This window comes from Pyrgilauda ruficollis, unplaced genomic scaffold (assembly GCF_017590135.1).
Source record: "Pyrgilauda ruficollis isolate IOZ18807 unplaced genomic scaffold, ASM1759013v1 scaffold48, whole genome shotgun sequence".
Taxonomy (NCBI): Eukaryota; Metazoa; Chordata; class Aves; order Passeriformes; family Passeridae; genus Pyrgilauda; species Pyrgilauda ruficollis.
Window position 1 is genome coordinate 2,389,447 of NW_024526377.1, and position 6,542 is coordinate 2,395,988.

At 46.9% G+C, this 6,542-nt stretch overlaps 1 protein-coding gene across 6 annotated transcripts in view; it reads right to left on the bottom strand.

Moving 5' to 3' along the window:
• The window catches only part of EYA3 (EYA transcriptional coactivator and phosphatase 3), a 42,840-nt gene extending 36,821 nt beyond the window's left edge, over positions 1-6,019 (bottom strand). For 3 of the 6 annotated variants that reach the window (XM_041479233.1, XM_041479226.1, XM_041479228.1), the window contains exons 1-2: positions 5,905-6,019; positions 3,393-3,507 (exon numbers count right to left, since the gene is read on the bottom strand). The gene's annotated coding sequence lies outside the window, so the exon portion shown is untranslated. Of the gene's footprint in view, positions 1-3,344; positions 3,361-3,392; positions 3,508-5,904 lie in introns of those variants that run through there. The other 3 variants (XM_041479231.1, XM_041479227.1, XM_041479229.1) reach the window with 3 other exon arrangements.
• Between the last annotated feature and the right edge of the window lie 523 nt (positions 6,020-6,542).

Sequence of the window (6,542 nt, forward strand, 5' to 3'; positions counted from 1 at the left end):
ACATTTTTGTGTTTCTGGAAATAATTAAACAGGTCACAAACTTCTAGAGCTGCAGCGCCAGACAGAAAAAAAAATGCTGTTTGACTTCCATGGTTTTAAAAACAAACTTCCCAACAGCAGGACATGCTGCCCTGAATTCCTCAAAGCCACTTCAGACATAGCCTAATAGATTAGGACACTTCCTGAACAAAAGACTGAACATTCTAAACTTCTCTCAATCAGACAGCAAATCTGCATCACATTAACCACAAAAAAGAACTACTAACATTACGCAGGTCTAAATTCCATTTTCAATAAAAGATTTGACTCATACAATCTCAAGAAGTCACACAGCTACCACCAGAGGCTGCCACAAAATGCACCTATACTTCTATTAGAGGAACTCTTTCAGTACCCAACTGTACTCAGTTCAAGGTCCCAGGAGAAGATGACAACTAAAATAAACAGCCATCTTACAGTTTGTTCAGAAGGCTGATCTGATCTGTACAGTGCTATGGGGGGGCCTGAAGAGGAAATGTTTGATCATCAAGGACAGCTTCCCCAAGCACAAGAGCCCAGTCCAGCCCAAGAGGTGAGAAAATGAGCAAATGCAGGGGGGGGGACAGTTTGCCTGGACAGACAACTTCTGATTAGCTCAAAAAAGAAGAATCTGGGAGGTCAAGCAAGGACCAGGTACCTCTGAGGACTTCACCAAAACTGCTGAAGATAGCTTCCAGGAGGAAGTGAACAAGATCATGAAGATATCTCATTGCTATAAATGTATTTTCTTCAGACCTTGGCACTGAGAATCAATCCCTAGCTGGATAACAAACAAATCCCAGTAAAACCAGTGCTGTATGTCCCAGAATGCCTGATGACCTCAGAACATGTCAAGCACAAGATGAATGCAGGCAGATGAAGGACCTGGTCATTGCTTTACTAACAGATCTGTGACTAATTGACCTGTGGCCAGTGAGAAGACTGTGCACTTTCATTTCAGCTGACACCAGCTGAGAGGTGCCACATTATGCAAACTCCTGCATTGCTAATCAAAGCATGTTTAACCTGACACTGTTAAGTCACAGTCAGTTTTATCTGACACCTGGGACAGGTGAGGAGCAGAGCACAACTCACTTCCACAGCTCTTGGGGCAGCTCTGTCACCTGTGACCACAGGCCTGTTCCAGGGGCTCTGGAAGAGTGAGGAACAGGACTGAAGTCTGGGCAGAAGCAGAGGCTGACACACACCTCTGGGCTGAACAACAGCCCAGGGAATGCCTGTCTTGCTTACCGTATGTATAAGAATGTGTTCTTTGCTGACAGAGTGACAAAACTCTTTTGCCTTTTTAAAAAGAAAAAGAGCTTAGAAGTTTTTCTTTTTAATTAGGTGAAAAGACACCTCATAAGACTTGGGAGACTTTATTTTAAACTTAAAGATAGCTAATTGGACAGGAGCCAAAAAGTTTCGTTTGAGCAATTTACTGGAAAAAAAAAGAAAACAAAGAAACTAATCGCTTTTGTAAAATGTTTTACTAAGAGCAAAAACTTTTTGCACTTAGCTGGTTTTTCTTCGTAAAGAGTTTTGTTATTTTGCCTTTTATTAAAACTTTTTCGTTTCTAACACTACTACAGAAGCTATTCTACTAATTTTATGCCTTCTAAAGTAGCTGAGCTACCTTAGGTGTGAAATAGATCTCCAAGAGCTTAAGAGACCTGGCTCAAGGAGACCCCTATTTCACATGTGTACCAGGTAACCTCTGCAAAGGAAGAGCCCACAGCACCTTCTGCTGCCTTTTACCTCTTAAATCTGTCAGTATCAAGACCTTACCCAAAGGGCTGTCATCTCTGATTTAGGTCTAGTCTGCCAAAAATTAGGCCACTTTTTACTTCCCTCACTAGAAAAAGAAGCTGCATAACATAATACTGGACTCTGCCAGTAATTCAGTGAAAATTACACTTTAGATCTGTTATATTTGGGTTTTTTACAACTGCAGCCACAAAAACATTAATTTCATTCATTAGAGAAAGATGACAACTTGATGCTGGTTCTTATTCAGCATAAAGTTAAATTCTTTAGGTGCTGCATAGCTATCATACAGACGAATAATTCCCAGAATTACTGTAACTACCTTTGCTATCTTGTAAAATGCCACCCACAGTGATACCATTACCTCATGGGGACTTTCTGGCTTTCCTCAGGTCAGTCAAGAATGAGTATTTTCTAACTTCTTTTATTTTTTAAAACCAGAAAAATTAATTTTTGCTCATATCCAGAAACATCAACACAGCAGGACACATGGCACGTGAGCTAACTACTGGATAGAAGAGGGGGAAAAGAAGGTAGAATAAGAAGAATTAAAGCTCATGTGTCTTTGTAGTTCTTCAGAATACCAACCAAGCTAATGAAGAATAGAAGTGCCCCTGTTAATTCTGAATCACATCTTCTAGAAAGGCCAGCTCCTGTTCCTATATCCCAAAAGTTCTGAATGGACAGGCAATGGGGATTTTAAAGTACACAAAATAATCAAGGCAACAGCTTCTGAAATTTCAAGAGCTATTATAAAGGTAGGGAACAAAGCACCAGATATGTCCTGCAAGCAGGACCCAAATTGCTTGTGAAATTTCAAATTCCTGAACCAGCAGCATTGTTTTCTGCAACAGCATTTTCCCCAACAGGTAGAGAACAACTATGCCTTTACCAAAAGAGAAGCATGAGGAAATCTGAAGTACAGAAAACCAGTATCACTGCTTTTCTACCCAAAACATCTCCATGTGGTTTTGAAAACAGCTGCTACATTCTCTTCCAATCTGAATAATTAATAATCACCTTGTCCTGAATAATTATTTTTCTACCCTGATCATCTTAAGTCAGTACTATTTAAGGAAGGATTTCTTAAGCTCTCTCAAAAAGAACAGGACAAAAAAAGTGTCACAGAAAAGACCACTAGTATGAGACTGACTTGTAAAATCCCAGAAATGGAATTACACATAATAGTGTCTTCTGTACAGAAACAGGAATCACCACCCAAGGTTTAAAGCTGCCACATGCTTTATGTGATGTTCCAGCTGGTGACTCTCAGGGAAACGGCACTGTCGGTATTCAAACACAACCAACAAACATTTCAAGACACAGCAGGAAGCTCCTGGGATGCAAGAACAGTGTCCTGGTCAAGTCTTAACTCAGGAAAGACCCATCTGCTGCAGAACTGAACTGTTCCATCACCTCTGAAAGTAGGCTAGACATACCCCATATAAAAGTCTATTTAAGAGATGGAAAGAGTCCCCATGACAATATTGTATTATTTTTCTGAATACAAGGCTTGTTTTGTAGTTACTTGTTCAGGTATAGGACTGATGGGTGACAACCTGGAAAAGACAGGGCAGTGATTGGTGTGAATGACAGTGACACCATACCCTGAAGAGGCTGCTGTGCCCTGCTGTGTCACAGCACTCTCCCAAACATCATGTTGGGTATCAGGACGAGATCCCAGCCCTTGCAACATCACCTTCACTGAGGCTCTGGAGGCAGCTGCAAGAAGAAAGAAAGGATTTGAAGTTACTCCCTCAGGTACTGGCATGCCTCCAGTCATGGCATCTGCACAAACTATCCCAGAATCACTGCTAGAGAGGGGCCACCAGAGAATGCTGCTAAGAGATGCTGGCTTGCAGCCCTTTAACCAAGTAAAGGAAAAAAAATTCTAGACAAATCAGGGTGAAACAAAGGAAATAAGACAAAGCAAGAAAAAGCTGAAAAACACCATCCTCAATGTATAACCAACCATTGAGTGATGCTGGTCATGGTACAGGGGCAAAAACCACCCCCAAGTTCCTGAAAGAAGACCCTGTCTGGAGATGGGTGGTCTGTAGACACTGCTTGGTGCAAGAACATACATAAAATACCAGTTGTTAAGTCCTGACACAATTCTATTTCAGGCTCAAAAGTTTCCACACCTCTCCATCCTGGCAGCTCCTCTTCCAGTCATATTGTTTCACAGACCCAGTAAAAGTTTTATCAAACATCCATTTTCTAAGAGCAGATTTCAGGGAAAAAGAGCAGAGACTTGTCAAGAGGGGAAAAAAAATAACCCTACTTCTGCTCACTGAGAGTACAGGCATGGAGCTACTCACATCCCAGTGATATATAATCTGCTTTATGCCTTGAGTACCTTGTGTATGGCATGGCTTGCACACAGGCACACACTGCTTGCCTGACTTTTAGTTCAATCAAAGTATTTCAGTATATTTTACTAGTTTTATGTTTAGCCATCTATTAACCACCTTTTGGTACACAGAAGTTAGGAAATGGTACATTAATCTACTGTAGAGGGCTCCAACTCATTCATACAGCACATGGAAACCCATTTATAGCGTCCTCTGACATATTCAACTCAAAATTCATTCAACATCTAGAGATTTCCAGGGCAAAGTTTTGAGAAGTTACAAATACTTCCAAAGTCACCAATTACTTGGGAATTCTTACAGCTATTGCATACATCTGTGACCGTTTTTCAAACAAATTACTTGAAAAGCAACAATTTTTCAATCAGATGTGCTGCACAACCCAACAATACACAGTTCTCCAAGTGCCACAACTGCTGCTGAGGCAAGAGCTGAGGGGGAGACAAAAGTTGCAGGTAAACACTGCAGGAACTGCAGCAGCTTGGAAACTGCAAGACCTCAAGCTTAGCAATGTTTCAAACAGAGCAGGGAGAATCTACCAGCAGATCACTGCTCGTGTGGCAAAAGCTGGGTGGCAGAAGCCCACAAGTAAGAGGGATGACACCATGAGGCAGCAAGGAAAATCCCTCAAACACAGTAGGCTCAGCCCAACAAGCCTGTAGGTTTGCAGGCTGAGAAAACCACTATGTGTGTGCATTTTTAAAAGTAACTTATTATTAAACCACTGACCTGAGGCACATGAATTGTGATTCTCAAGTAAACATACTTTAATCAGTTTCCAGAGTTTAAGATAATCCACAACAGACAAAATTGAAGGAAACCAAACAAGTGGCAGACAAGACTTATGATTATCATTATCTTCATCAGTATGTTGCCTGTTACACCAGTTGGAGGTTATACACTACAGATTAAGTATATCATAGAAGCAGAGCTAGCTCCATTCTGAAAGCAAACTCCACCATGACTCTTTTTTCGATGCTCCATCAGAAAGATTACAGCTGTGGTCCATCAAGGACTAGCTCTAGTCTGGAAACCATTCAGCCACACCACGCAGCACAGCAACCAAACTAACAAGGCATTCTAGACATTCTAGTACTAGAGCTGGCTGCACATAAAGCTGCAGCAACTCTGCACAGCATTCCCAGAACCAGGAACATCCAGCAGAGCCCACCTGGATCCAACCTCGCTTGTGAAACCCAAGCCCAGCCCAAACATCCTATTAGAGTGCACAAGCTGCACCACAAGCAGCTCAACCCAGCCATGAGCGATGCAGGTGTGCTGAACCGAGCCCCGGGGAAGCACAGCCCGGTCCCGGGAGCCGCGGTCCCTCCCGCAGCCACCTACCGAGCCCAGGGCAGGTCGCGGGGCCGGCTCCGGATCCGGGCTCCCTCTGTCCGCTCCTCAGCGCCTGTGCGAGCCCAGGGAGCCGGGCAGTGCCCCGCTGCCCCTCCTGCCTTTCTCCCAGCCCTCCCGCGCACCAGCAGCGGCGAAGAAGCCGGGACAGCCGGGCACGCCCCGCCGGGCTCGGGGGCGGCCAGACAAGGTCCAGCCCCGCGCCACCGGTGCTGCCGCGGCCCCTCGGGCCCGCGCTCCGGCGGAGGCAGGGGCAGGAGCGCACGCTGAGCACACGCGTCGGCCTCGCCGCCCGCGGCCTCGCAGCCCCGGCCCGCCCGTGCCAGCCCGAGCATGCGAACAGCACCGAGGGCTGCGGGGGTGCTCCGTGCGCAGGGCCCGAGCAGGTTCTTACCGAGAGGCGGCTCCGGAGCCGGGCCCGGGGCCCGCAGCGGACATGGCAGCGGCGCCCGCGCTCCCCGCCCGCCGCCGGAACAGAGCGCGGCGCCGGCAGTGGCGTCACTGCCCGCCCGGCCGGGGCGGGGCGCGCCGCTGAGGGGCCCGGGCCGCTGCCCTGTGGGAGCGGCCGCTGCCGTGTGGGAGCCGCCGCTGCGGCTCTGGGCGATGTGGCGGTCCCGGGCTCTCCCTCACGCACTGTCCCGCCGGTCTTTAAATAGAGGGGAGCCCGGCCGGGTGCCACCAAAGCCGCTCCATCACCGCCCTCCTCAGCTGGGCAAGGCAGAGCAAACAGAACGAAAGGCTGGGGGGGCGAGAGCAGGGCAGCAGAGATCTCTCACCCAGCACCGGTACGGCAGACATGGCCCGGCTGGGGGAATCCGTTTAATTTATTGCGAGATAAATCAGAGTACAGTAACGAGAAATAAACCCACTACTTAATCCCCCAGCCCTCCGGGCTTGCCGGACTCGGCTGTATTCCCGATTCTCTCCATCCTCTCCCCAGCGCCGCGGGGATCAGGGATCTCACGCTCTCTCCCTCCCTCAGGACATGGGCTCCTCAGGGTTTACCCGCTCCAGCGTGGGGCATTTCCCATA